This window comes from Pelobates fuscus, chromosome 10 (genome assembly GCF_036172605.1).
Source record: "Pelobates fuscus isolate aPelFus1 chromosome 10, aPelFus1.pri, whole genome shotgun sequence".
Lineage (NCBI taxonomy): Eukaryota > Metazoa > Chordata > Amphibia > Anura > Pelobatidae > Pelobates > Pelobates fuscus.
The window spans coordinates 5,624,739-5,640,363 of NC_086326.1; positions in this window are offsets into that span (position 1 = coordinate 5,624,739).

Genomic DNA, 15,625 nt, shown 5'->3' on the forward strand with positions numbered 1-15,625 from the left:
CCTGGAGAACACAGGTAACAGCCCTAATATACACAGACACCCCATCCTAACTCACCATGTGATCAATACTGAGCCCCATACCTGGAGAACACAGGTAACAGCCCTAATATACACAGACACCCCCATCCTAACTCACCATGTGATCAATACCTGTAGAATGCAGGTAACAGCCCTAATATACACAGACACACCATCCTAACTCACCATGTGATCAATACTGAACCCCATACCTGGCGAATGCAGGTAACAGCCCTAATATACACACACCCCATCCTAACTCACCATGTGATCAATACTGAACCCCATACCTGGCGAATGCAGGTAACAGCCCTAATATACACACCCCATCCTAACTCACCATGTGATCAATACTGAGCCCCATACCTGGCGAATGCAGGTAACAACCCTAATACACACCCCATCCTCCCTAACTCACCATGTGATCAATACTGAGCCCCATACCTGGAGAACACAGGTAACAGCCCTAATATACAAATACACCCCACCCTAACTCACCATGTGATCAATACTGAGCCCCATACCTGGAGAATGCAGGTAACAGGCCTAATATACACAGACACCCCATCCTAACTCACCATGTGATCAATACTGAGCCCCATACCTGGAGAATGCAGGTAACAGCCCTAATATACACACCCCATCCTAACTCACCATGTGATCAATACTGAGCCCCATACCTGGCGAATGCAGGTAACAACCCTAATACACACCCCATCCTCCCTAACTCACCATGTGATCAATACTGAGCCCCATACCTGGAGAACACAGGTAACAGCCCTAATATACAAATACACCCCACCCTAACTCACCATGTGATCAATACTGAGCCCCATACCTGGAGAATGCAGGTAACAGGCCTAATATACACAGACACCCCACCCTAACTCACCATGTGATCAATACTGAGCCCCATACCTGGAGAATGCAGGTAACAGCCCTAATATACACACACCCCATCCTAACTCACCATGTGATCAATACTGAGCCCCATACCTGGAGAATGCAGGTAACAGCCCTAATATACACAGACACCCCACCCTAACTCACCATGTGATCAATACTGAGCCCCATACCTGGAGAATGCAGGTAACAGCCTTAATATACACAGACACCCCATCCTAACTCACCATGTGATCAATACTGAGCCCCATACCTGGAGAATGCAGGTAACAGCCTTAATATACACAGACACCCCATCCTAACTCACCATGTGATCAATACTGAGCCCCATACCTGGAGAATGCAGGTAACAGCCCTAATATACACAGACACCCCATCCTAACTCACCATGTGATCAATACTGAGCCCCATACCTGGAGAATGCAGGTAACAGCCCTAATATACACAGACAGGTGGGCGGAGCGTCACACTAATTAGATGAATTCACCTCGTCTGGCATCGATTAAATAGATTTAACTTATTGAGGTTGTTTACCAAAGTATGACTTGCAGATATTTGAAAGTCAATTTTAAATTTATAGCCAAAATAGGCAAATTAAAAACTGAATTTCTGCTTTCTCTATTTTGGCCTAAATTTTGAAATTCACTTTGAATTCCCAGCAATTTTCAAGTTAATCAATATCACATTTCAAGCCACCATAGTCGTTTGAGCTATTTTACCGTAAACTTTCAATTTAGCTGTGAATTTCTGACGATTCACACTTTAGTGGATAATCCCTCCCATCGCCAAGGTTACACATGCTAATACATACATACTGATTGGCAGAGCAAGAAAGTGCTCCCCGCTGTATGCGGAATGCAGATGCTGCAGGGTAATTCTAAAGATCGAAGGGTACACAGGGTTATTGACTAAGGGGAGAATCAAGGCCAATTCACAATTAATTTCACTGAGAGCAGAGCTGGCTTGGATCATTTTTCCAGGTTTACTATTTTGAATTTTCACATTTGTAAGTACCCCTGATAGTCTGAAACTTGGCACTTTACAAGCTCAGCTTCCAAAATCAATTAAATAAAACCCTCTAATCCGGGTAATAACAGTGAAAACAAGAAAAGCCAAATTGAGGAAAATCGCTGACTTTGTTTACTGCTAATATTTTGGTCAAATGGCAAATCTGCTTCAGATATATTTGGTGTCGGCTCAATAAACATGACATGCGCATTGTCGTCTCTTTGGCCTATTCCAGTTATAACCAATTAACCTCCAATAAACACAGACACAAGGATTATTTGGCAAAATATTCCACGGCTTTATTAATTATATATATATAAAATAAGATATAAAATGTAAGCGGTAATTGTCACCAACATTTGAAAAGACATCCCCCCAATTAACATAACTAAATACCCAGACAATGACCTCAAAACATATTTACATAATACAACCATATAACAGTGTAACATATCATAAATAACATAAACATTAACACAGCCACCCAGGGCAACCATTTCCAATTGTAGGGGCATACCAAGACACCCCTACACCATTATCGTAGCCACCAAGGGCATCCCTTTTTCACTGTAGGGGCATACCAAGACACCCCTACACCATTAACATAGCCACCAAGGGCATCCCATTCCACTGTAGGGGCATACCAAGACACCCCTACACCATTATCCCAGCCACCAAGGGCATCCATTTCCAGTGTAGGGGCATACCGAGACACCCCTACACCCCCAGGTTCGTAGCTACCGCCGAGCTCGAACCTACCACCAAATCTAAAGGTAAGTATTCCTCCTGACCTATCCCACTTACCAAAAACCGACCTACCCCCAATTAAACTAAACCATCCCCCGCCACAGCACAGAGCTTGACCCCTCAAGCCTCCTGCGCGCCCCCACCCCGAATAAACAAAGCCTGCCTCAAACCATGCTGAAAGCCCAAATTAAGAAAATCCAAACCCACCTCAGACAAGTGAACCCCATCACGCCTGAAGTATCCCGGCAACATATCCTCCAGCTCCCTGTGTCTCACTACTACCCCCCCAGATCTTTTAATAAAGATCGCCAGCAACATATTGAACTTCCGCCTGTATCTTGCCATAGCTGCGAAATCCCTCGCATGACGCCAATGGAAACGCTGTACCGTTTCCGACCAAACAATAACCACCCCGCGGAGCAAAGACCTCAACTTATCCACGTCCCTTTTAATCCCACGGACTAATTCCCTTTGCGGAACCAAACCAAAATCATTCCCCCCTGTGTGGAACAAAATGAACTCGGGGACTTCCCCTTGCCCTATCCTCCGAAATAAATCCAAACACGTGTCTCTCCAACCATAACCCCGAAAACCAAACCACAACACACGTAATACATCCAACGGAAAGCCGAGCTGCGTGCCTTGTCTCCGAACTGCAGCCCTCCGCTCAGCCCAGTAGACATATGAGTGGCCTACTATCCATGCGACTCCACCTGAAATGAAGAGAAATAACTTATAACCACGGGGCCAACTTGAATTGCACCGCCATAACATCAACTTGGTTTATAATAACAGGTCAGGTCGTACATATGAACGGAACCTAAGCGATTCCCATCTCCCAATTTTCTTAACCAACTCGTCCCCCAAGCCTAATCTCGCCGCCTCTGTGGCAGCCCCGATCCTGAACGAGTGGGTGCCAAATTGCGTGGGATCCATGCCCAAGCGCTCCAAACCCAACTTAAAGACCCTGGTGAATTGGAATTTCGACAACGCCGAGCCGTCCGCATGGCGAAAAAATGAACCCCGCCCCTTTGGGCGGATTTCCACATATCGCTGAGCACAGCCCACCGGGCAAGCCTCCACCTGAGGTATAGCAGACAGCTTAATCGTCCGACCTCTCCCAAAGACATCAGTCTTCGAGCGCCGTAGCCGAATAGCTACTTCTGCTACCCCCATTTCCACGTCCTCGAACTGAAGACCCCCTTGCCTAAGCTTACTCCCGCTTACAATCTCACTCACCCGAAATGCCCCGAAAAAGGCCCATACAAAAGCCACCTTAAATAGCAAGACCTCGAACAGCGAGAAACACAAACTTGGCAGGACCCCCAGTAGCTGTAGAAGCACCGTGAAAGACACCGGCCTCCTACTGTCAGGGACTGACTTCCCCTTGCGATAACCCTTAACTGCCTGCCGCACAATAAACGACTTTGTCAAATCCTCCCACCCATGGAGCTTGAAGAGAAACGCCAATGCTGCCAAGTTCCGGCCAACCACTGCCGGGGAAGCCCCCCCTGCGAACAGCTGGCAGAGCAACCATAATAGAGTCTCGAGACGTACCTTTGCCGATACCATGTCCCCTGTACAGCCTACTGCTTCGTCCCACCTTTCCCACACTTTACTATACGCCGCCAACGTGCCTGGAGCCAACGAATCTCTGATCAGTCTTCCAAGCAAGAGGTCCCGAGCCGCCACATCTGATCCGGACATGGCAGACCCTCCCTTTGCGCGTTCGGAGCTTCCGCCCGAAATTTTTCCCACTGAGAGCGAGAAAGAGCATCAGCAATTACGTTTAAGAAACCAGGGACATTAGCGCACGAAAAACAATATATACAAAACAAACTGACGAAGCAAGCGGACCACTGGGACCGATGACGCTGACAGATTGTTCACAGCCTCCACAACAGCCATGTTGTCTGTAAAGAAAAGCACTCTCCTATTGCGTAAGACCTGGCCCCACAAGGAGAGTGCTACCATCAATGGGAACAGCTCGAGAAAGGCCAAGTTCCGAATCAGCGGGCTGACTGCCCACGTTTCGGGCCATTTTTCCGCACACCACTGACCCGCACAGTAGGCCCCGAAACCTACACTCCCTGATGCATCGGTAAAGAATTCCAACTCGGGTGACTCGATACACTTTTCCCTGAAAAAGACCTTCCCATTGAAATCCTTCAGGAAGGTCTCCCATACACCCAAGTCCTCCTTGATCGGAGCGGTGACTCTAACAAAATGATGAAGTGACCGCACTCCCGCCGTGGCTTTGGCTAGGAACCGGTTAAACACCCTTCCTACCGGAATGATGCGACAAGCGAAATTCAACCGTCCCAACAACGATTGTATAGCCCGCAGTGTCGCCTTCCTTGCCCCACGCAACTCCGAAATAGCGTCGCGTAGGGACTCCAACTTATCCGCTGGTAAACTACATTCCCCGGCGACCGTGTCAATTTCAAGTCCTAGAAAACTAAGGCAAGTAACAGGTCCCACGGTCTTGTCGCGAGCCAGAGGTATCCCAAAAACCTGGCTAACCCATTCAAGACACCGTAACCTGAAACGGCAAGCGTCCGAGCCGGCCGGCCCGACACACAAGAAATCGTCCAAATAATGGACCACAAACTTGGTGCCCGCCTCCTTTCTCACTACCCATTCCACGAATGTACTAAATTTCTCAAAGTACGCACATGAGATGGAGCATCCCATGGGCAGACACAAGTCCACAAAATAGTTATCATCAATAAAACAACCTAGCAAGTGGTGACACATTGGGTGGATGGGCAAAAGGCGGAAAGCCGCTTCTATATCCGCCTTAGCCAACAACGCTCCGCGTCCTGCCTCCCTTACCAGCTCGACTGCCTGGTCGAATGATGCGTAGGAAACAGAACAGAGAGCCCCGTCAATATCATCATTGACTGATGACCCTTTCGGGTATTACAAGTGGTGGATGAGGCGAAATTTTCCAGCCTCCTTCTTTGGCACTAAGCCTAGAGGGGAAACCCTGAGATCAGGCAGCGGAGGCTCCTTATACGGTCCCGCCATCCGGCCCAGGCGAACCTCATGAAGCAATTTCTCACACACTACGTCATGATGTTCGCCTACTGAGCGCAGATTACGGAAACGAGGTGCCACCACCCGTTCCCGGAAGGGAATGATAAAACCCTTCGTAAATCCCTCAAACAACAAATGAGCATCCTCTCGTTTACCGTAGCTGTTTAGCCACGGTAGCATCGCGTCTACCTTCATCGGTGACCGACCCAGCGGCAGCGGATGGTGCTGAAGCACCTCCGGCCGAGCTAGTTGTTGTGGACTTACCCCGCTTGAAACACCGGTTGTAACCGTGCCCCCCACCGCATCCGGAGCATTCATGCTTAACCCCTTAAGGACACATGACATGTGTGACATGTCATGATTCCCTTTTATTCCAGAAGTGTGGTCCTTAAGGGGTTAAAGCGGCATGAGGCACCCCACTTACATTATCATTATAGAGCCAGCAAAATCCCTTCCTTTGCGCAGCCGACGAGGTGGAAGAGGCACCGCCGCCAGCCCCCCCTTGAAAGGGAGCCGCCTTCTGGGACATCATCAGCTTCATCCATAACGGTAGGTCCATCTGATCCCACCGCATTCCCGGATTAGCCGATAGCCTCTGGCGAAACTGCTCGTCGTACCGCCACCAGGCTAGCCCCCCATAAGTGCGGTAAGACTCCCACACCCCATCTAAGTAACAAAATAATTGCGAACATTTTTCAGGGGCCTTTTCCCCCAGCACACTCGCCAGTATGCAAAAGGCTCGCAGCCAATTCCCGAAAGTTTTCGGGATTTTCCTATACCTACGCCGCTTCTCTTCCTCCTCTTTCTTAGCGTCCTTTTTGTCCTCTTCCTTCAAATCTAGGTACTCATCTAAAGGGAGAAGGGAGAAGATCTCCACAAATTCACCTTTCCACAACCTTTCCTTAACCTCCACCTTAAGGTGACACCCTAGCGGACCCGCAAACGACACGTGTACATTCTGCCGTGCTGCGTCCGGAATCTCCCCCACTAGCATGTCCCTCTCCGCCGCCACTTTTGTGGCTACTGACCCCGCTGACGCTGCTGCCAACTCACCTGCCCCGATTCCCACCAGCTCGGAGACCGGATTCACCCCCGACCCCAAACCCGACGATCCTGGCAACCAAGCCCTGCTAAATGAAGCCCCCTTATCCAGCCCTGAACTCCAAGTTGTAAGGAAAGATTTTAAACCCTCTAGTAAATCTCCGGAGTGTGGTGTACTGTGCAACTCACCGACCAAACCCCGTGGTGTTGCCGATCCTGGGGCTGCATCCCGAACTCCGCCATGCGATGGTACTGGCGATGCTGCTGTAAAATCTCTGCCGTCCCGAGGCCTCCTGCGGCCCGCTGACCCGACTTCCAATGACCTGTGAATGAAAGAAGCACAACTGGGGAGGCCGTCATCAGAACCCAAATCCTCCCTAACCTCAACCCTTGCGCTTCTATGCGTACTGCTACTCCTGGCCCGCCGGCCCTTTTGGCCACACCTGGCCCCGGAAGAACTCCTGTCCCGCCTGTCAGGAGAGCCCCCGCTCGCTGACCTAGATGCACTCCCCCGCGAGACAGGTCCCCGAACGGGCGAGCCGCGGTAACGCCCAACCGAAGACTCCCAGCTGCTACTGCGCTGCCTGCTCCGCCGATTACTCCTGGAGCGGTGGCGAGATCCCCTATAACCCCCCCTGTCTCTGCGCCAACTAACGGGGCTTTCCGACCTCTCCTGAGCGCGGCCTTCCCCTCCCACCCGCTGATCTGTCGGCCTACAGCGCCCCATCTCTGTGCCAGTTCCGGAGGGGGCCATGCCACTGCCTGCTGTGACCCCGCCACCCGTCGCCAGCGCCCTATGATCAGTCCTTTTTCCTGTCACCAGCGGCCGCTGCGCTGATGGAAGGGGTGCTTGCGGCCTAGCCCTCGCTTGCTGCAACCTGCTGCGTGCTCTGGGTGCCTCCCTACCTGCCCTGGAATGGGTGGCAGGTGCTGACTGTCCCCTGCAGTCCAAGCCCTTACTGGCTGCCCCATCATCTGCGGAACCTGACCGGGTTAAGAGGGCCTCATTCGCCAACCCCTGTTTTTTACCCCTTTTTCCCCTAACTGCCCCAGGGGGCGACTCACCGCGGTTACTCTGTCCTGCGGGCTGCTCCCTGCTCCCAACGGGGCCCGCTGCTGGTAACGAGCCCGCTGCCTCAGTGTTCCTTGGCGCCATCTTGTCCTGACCGCACACCTCAGATGCTGCTTGCCGACCATGGTGCGTGGTCGCCCCCGGGGCTACCTCCGCGGATCCTAGCCCGGCCGCCACTTCTCCTGTTGCAGGTCCCTGTCATGCCTGCTGACGGGCTGCGACTCCTAACCGCGCCAGCACCGGCATCAGGGCTCAAGCGTTGTGGAGGCCTGGTCCGGCGCGAAGTCCTACGCGCCGGCGCCGCCGACGGACCCACCATGCTCAGTGCTGCCCCCAGCTGCTGCTCCATCCAAGCTGTGCCATGCTGCCGGATCGCTGCCTTCACGCCCTCGAGGATCGCTGCCATATCACTCTCAGCCACGGAATCCATCTGTAAGACAAAGAAGAAAAAATCCCCACCAGAAGCCAGCAACAGCTAACAACAGGTAAAGATTTCAAATTAAAATGGAACCCAGTTTTAAAATGGCGAATATTTATATGACTAAGCCACTCCCCTTTTACCAATTGACCAATCAAGTAACACTCCTCCATAGGCCTGCCTCCTAGCTCTGTCAAGGCCCACTCCACCTAGCTTTGCTTATTCCATGGGCTTCATGAACGTTACATGGATTTAGTTATTTCTTAAACACATAGTTATTTCTAAACTGACTTTAAAAATGTCAGTCTTAAATCAATTTAAAGGGACACTTCAGCTCAATGAAATGGTCTGGGTGCCAGGTCCCCCAGGTTTTAACCCTTCAGATGCAAACATAGCAGTTTCTGAGAAAGTGCTATGTTTACATTACAGGGTTAACCCCTTAAGACCGGAGGGCGTACTATTACGTCCTTTTAAAAGCGGCTCTAAACGCCGCAGGACGTAATAGTACGCCCTCCGGTTTTTAGTAACTTACCCGGTCGCCGGCGATCGCGGTTGGGGGGACTCCCAGGGAGCCCCTCGCGGCACGTCCGCCCTCCAGGAGCCCTCCCGGCCATGTGAGAGTGAGGTCCTTACGAGGACCTCACAATCACATGGCCGGGATAGCTGGCTCAGGCATTGCCAGCAGGGGGACTAACTGAAATGACAGTTGGTCCCCCTGCTGGCTGAAAATAAAATAAAATAATGTTAAAACAGTGTAAAAAAAATAAATTATATACTAAGATCATATATATATATTATATATATATGATCTAAGTATATATATACACATATACATACACACATACACTGTCTAGGTGTATTTTAATATTAATATATATTATTATATATATATATATTAATATCAAATTACACGTAGACTGATACTGATTAAATATATATATAATTATTGTTATATATATATTTATAAATAATATAAAAAAATAAATATGTAAATACGTAAAAAAATAAAATAAAAAAAATAATTAAAAATAAAATATTAAAAAATATATAGATGTGTTTTATTTCGTTCTAACTGTATTGTGATATTAATATATATATATATATATATTTATATCAAAATACACTTATAACGAAATAATATATATATCTATATACATAAATATATACGTATATATCACTATATACATACCTATATATAAATAAAAATATAAAGACTTCGCTGAACACAAATATTAGTGTTTCAAAACAGTAAAATGTATTACAACGATGATATCGCCAGTAAAAGTGACGTTTTTTGCATTTTTCACTCACAAACAGCACTTTCACGGACGATATTATTGCTGCAATACTTTTTACTGTTTTGAAACACAAATATTTGTGTTCAGCGAAGTCTCCCGAGTACAACAGTACCCCTCATGTACAGGTTTTATGGTGTTTTCAAAAATTACAGCGTCAAATATAAGGCTTGTGTTTCATTTTTTTCACTTTAAAATTCGCCAGGTTGCTTACGTTGCCTTTATGACCCTATGGTAGCCCAAGAATGAAAATGACCCCTATGATGGCATACTATTTGCAATAGTAGACAACCCAAGGTATTGCAAATGGGGTTTGTCCAGTCTTTTTTAGTAGCCACTTAGTCACAAACACTGGCCAAAATTGGCGTTTTTTGCATTTTTCACACACAAACAAATACTAACGCTAACTTTGGCCAGTGTTTGTGTCCAAATGGCTACTAAAAAAGACTGGACATACCCCATTTGCAATACCTTGGGTCGTCTACTATTGCAAATGGTATGCCATTATGGGTGTAAATTTATTTCCTGGGCTACTATACAGTCTCAAAGGCAACGTAACCAATCTGGCGAATTTTAATTTCAAATGTAACGCGCTATATTTGACCCTGTAACTTCCCAAAACACCATAAAACCTGTACATAGGGGGTACTGTTTTACACGTGAGACTTTGCTGAATACAAATATGTGTATTTTATTACAGTAAAAGCAAACAGTATTATGACATTGACAGTTAAAATGGCATGTAGAACTAAAAAAATCAAAAAAATCTTATTTTCTCCCATTTTTTTCATATTAAATTATGTTTCATAGCTAAATATTTGATATTAAATGAAATCCCTGTTTCCCCTGAATAAAATGATATATAACAAGGGGGGGGTGCATTTAATATGAAAGAGGTGAATTACGGTTGGACAGACATATAGCGCAAATGCCAGGTTTTGTTTACATTTTGTTTCGTTCACAACTTGTACATTTGGCTGCGGTGTTAAGGGGTTAATGCAGCCTCTAGTGGCTGTCTTCCTGACAACCGCTAGAGGCACTTCTGCGACACTGGATGTGAAATTCGCATCCAGTGTGCAGAACGCCCATAGGAAAGCATTCAGAAAAGCTTTCCTATGGGCGTTTTTAATGCCGCGCATGCGCATTCCGCTCCACTCGGAAGCTAACGTCAGCGGGGAAGGAGAGCTCACCAGCGCTGAGGGAGCCCGGCGCTGGATTAAGGTAAGTGGCTGAAGGAGTTTTAACCCATTCAGCGCCACGGGAGGGGGGGGGGGATGGGGCTACAAGTGGTCTACGACAGGTCATGCTCACTGGGTGGGGAGTTTGCTGCGTCTACCAAGTGCACACGAGGCTGCAGAGCCAGATCTGGTTCGAAGCCTTTCAGACTGCAACAAGCACAATGCTCTCGAATGCACGATTATTGTCAGTCCGCAGCTTAAATTGGACGTTGTTTTGTTTTGTTTATTGGCAATTTAACTAGTTTGGGGATCTGGAAAGATGGAGCTACAAGAAAACACGGCCATCTATTTCGAGTGTATTTGGTTTTATTTTAAGGTTTTTTTTTGTTGTTGTTGTTGTTGTTGTTGTTGTATTTGAATTGCTTGCAGTTTTTTTTTCATTTGTATGAAAACCACATACACCACCCTCCCTGTTTCTGTTCTAAACTTACCACACTGCCCATACAGTGTTACCATCCTATGTCCTCAATCTTCCCTAGTAATTATCCTCATATATCCCATTATTTCTATCAATCACAAGCAGACCTCCCAACATTTTAAAAGGACATTCAGGGGCACTTTTATTGTAAGGGTGTGGATTTTGGGGAATTACTAATAACAACTTATTGAACTAAAATGTAATTTAGAAGAAGAACAATTTATCTTATTTACACAGACTAATTTCTAAACACATTTATTGTAGTTTAAAGAAACATTACTGGGAGTATTATTGCTGTGGAGCTCTGTTATACACTCAGACACATTACTGGGCGTATTATTGCTGTGGAGCTCTGTTATACACTCAGACACATTACTGGGAGTATTATAGCTGTGGAGCTCTGTTATACACTCAGACACATTACTGGGAGTATTATTGCTGTGGAGCTCTGTTATACACTAAGACACATTACTGGGAGTATTATTGCTGTGGGGCTCTGTTATACACTCAGACACATTACTGGGAGTATTATTGCTGTGGAGCTCTGTTATACACTCAGACACATTACTGGGAGTATTATTGCTGTGGAGCTCTGTTATACACTCAGACACATTACTGGGAGTATTACTGCTGTGGAGCTCTGTTATACACTCAGACACAATACTGGGAGTATTATTGCTGTGGAGCTCTGTTATACACTCAGACACATTACTGGGAGTATTATTGCTGTGGAGCTCTGTTATACACTCAGACACATTACTGGGAGTGTTATTGGCTGTGGAGCTCTGTTATACACTCTGACACATTACTGGGAGTATTATTACTGTGGAGCTCTGTTATACACTCAGACACATTACTGGGAGTATTATTGCTGTGGGGCTCTGTTATACACTCAGACACATTACTGGGAGTATTATTGCTGTGGAGCTCTGTTATACACTCAGACACATTACTGGGAGTATTATTGCTGTGGAGGTCTGTTATACACTCAGTCACATTACTGGGAGTATTATTGCTGTGGAGCTCTGTTATACACCCAGACACATTACTGTGAGTATTATTGCTGTGGAGCTCTGTTATACACTCAGACACATTACTGGGAGTATTATTACTGTGGAGCTCTGTTATACACTCAGACACATTACTGGGAGTATTATTGCTGTGGAGCTCTGTTATACACCCAGACACATTACTGGGAGTATTATTGCTGTGGAGCTCTGTTATACACTCAGACACATTACTGGGAGTATTATTACTGCGGAGCTCTGTTATACACTCAGACACATTACTGGGAGTATTATTGCTGTGGTGCTCTGTTATACACTCAGACACATTACTGGGAGTATTATTACTGTGGAGCTCTGTTATACACTCAGACACATTACTGGGAGTATTATTGCTGTGGAGCTCTGTTATACACTCAGACACAATACTGGGAGTATTATTGCTGTGGAGCTCTGTTATACACCCAGACACATTACTGGGAGTATTATTGCTGTGGAGCTCTGTTATACACCCAGACACATTACTGGGAGTATTATTGCTGTGGAGCTCTGTTATACACTCAGACACATTACTGGGAGTATTATTGCTGTGGAGCTCTGTTATACACTCAGACACATTACTGGGAGTATTATTGCTGTGGAGCTCTGTTATACACTCAGACACATTACTGGGAGTATTATTGCTGTTGAGCTCTGTTATACACCCAGACACATTACTGGGAGTATTATTGCTGTGGAGCTCTGTTATACACTCAGACACATTACTGGGAGTATTATTGCTGTGGAGCTCTGTTATACACTCAGACACAATACTGGGAGTATTATTGCTGTGGATCTCTGTTATACACTCAGACACATTACTGGGAGTATTATTGCTGTGGAGTTCTGTTATACACTCAGACACATTACTGGGAGTATTATTGATGTGGAGCTCTGTTATACACTCAGACACATTACTGTGAGTATTATTGCTGTGGAGCTCTGTTATACACTCAGACACATTACTGGGAGTATTATTGCTGTTGAGCTCTGTTATACACCCAGACACATTACTGGGAGTATTATTGCTGTGGAGCTCTGTTATACACTCAGACACATTACTGGGAGTATTATTGCTGTGGAGCTCTGTTATACACTCAGACACATTACTGGGAGTATTATTGCTGTTGAGCTCTGTTATACACCCAGACACATTACTGGGAGTATTATTGCTGTTGAGCTCTGTTATACACCCAGACACATTACTGGGAGTATTATTGCTGTGGAGCTCTGTTATACACTCAGACACATTACTGGGAGTATTATTGCTGTGGAGCTCTGTTATACACTAAGACACATTACTGGGAGTATTATTGCTGTGGGGCTCTGTTATACACTCAGACACATTACTGGGAGTATTATTGCTGTGGAGCTCTGTTATACACTCAGACACATTACTGGGAGTATTATAGCTGTGGAGCTCTGTTATACACTCAGACACATTACTGGGAGTATTATTGCTGTGGAGCTCTGTTATACACTAAGACACATTACTGGGAGTATTATTGCTGTGGGGCTCTGTTATACACTCAGACACATTACTGGGAGTATTATTGCTGTGGAGCTCTGTTATACACTCAGACACATTACTGGGAGTATTATTGCTGTGGAGCTCTGTTATACACTCAGACACATTACTGGGAGTATTACTGCTGTGGAGCTCTGTTATACACTCAGACACAATACTGGGAGTATTATTGCTGTGGAGCTCTGTTATACACTCAGACACATTACTGGGAGTATTATTGCTGTGGAGCTCTGTTATACACTCAGACACATTACTGGGAGTGTTATTGGCTGTGGAGCTCTGTTATACACTCTGACACATTACTGGGAGTATTATTACTGTGGAGCTCTGTTATACACTCAGACACATTACTGGGAGTATTATTGCTGTGGGGCTCTGTTATACACTCAGACACATTACTGGGAGTATTATTGCTGTGGAGCTCTGTTATACACTCAGACACATTACTGGGAGTATTATTGCTGTGGAGGTCTGTTATACACTCAGTCACATTACTGGGAGTATTATTGCTGTGGAGCTCTGTTATACACCCAGACACATTACTGTGAGTATTATTGCTGTGGAGCTCTGTTATACACTCAGACACATTACTGGGAGTATTATTACTGTGGAGCTCTGTTATACACTCAGACACATTACTGGGAGTATTATTGCTGTGGAGCTCTGTTATACACCCAGACACATTACTGGGAGTATTATTGCTGTGGAGCTCTGTTATACACTCAGACACATTACTGGGAGTATTATTACTGCGGAGCTCTGTTATACACTCAGACACATTACTGGGAGTATTATTGCTGTGGTGCTCTGTTATACACTCAGACACATTACTGGGAGTATTATTACTGTGGAGCTCTGTTATACACTCAGACACATTACTGGGAGTATTATTGCTGTGGAGCTCTGTTATACACTCAGACACAATACTGGGAGTATTATTGCTGTGGAGCTCTGTTATACACCCAGACACATTACTGGGAGTATTATTGCTGTGGAGCTCTGTTATACACCCAGACACATTACTGGGAGTATTATTGCTGTGGAGCTCTGTTATACACTCAGACACATTACTGGGAGTATTATTGCTGTGGAGCTCTGTTATACACTCAGACACATTACTGGGAGTATTATTGCTGTGGAGCTCTGTTATACACTCAGACACATTACTGGGAGTATTATTGCTGTTGAGCTCTGTTATACACCCAGACACATTACTGGGAGTATTATTGCTGTGGAGCTCTGTTATACACTCAGACACATTACTGGGAGTATTATTGCTGTGGAGCTCTGTTATACACTCAGACACAATACTGGGAGTATTATTGCTGTGGATCTCTGTTATACACTCAGACACATTACTGGGAGTATTATTGCTGTGGAGTTCTGTTATACACTCAGACACATTACTGGGAGTATTATTGATGTGGAGCTCTGTTATACACTCAGACACATTACTGTGAGTATTATTGCTGTGGAGCTCTGTTATACACTCAGACACATTACTGGGAGTATTATTGCTGTTGAGCTCTGTTATACACCCAGACACATTACTGGGAGTATTATTGCTGTGGAGCTCTGTTATACACTCAGACACATTACTGGGAGTATTATTGCTGTGGAGCTCTGTTATACACTCAGACACATTACTGGGAGTATTATTGCTGTTGAGCTCTGTTATACACCCAGACACATTACTGGGAGTATTATTGCTGTTGAGCTCTGTTATACACCCAGACACATTACTGGGAGTATTATTGCTGTGGAGCTCTGTTATACACTCAGACACATTACTGGGAGTATTATTGCTGTGGAGCTCTGTTATACACTCAGACACAATACTGGGAGTATTATTGCTGT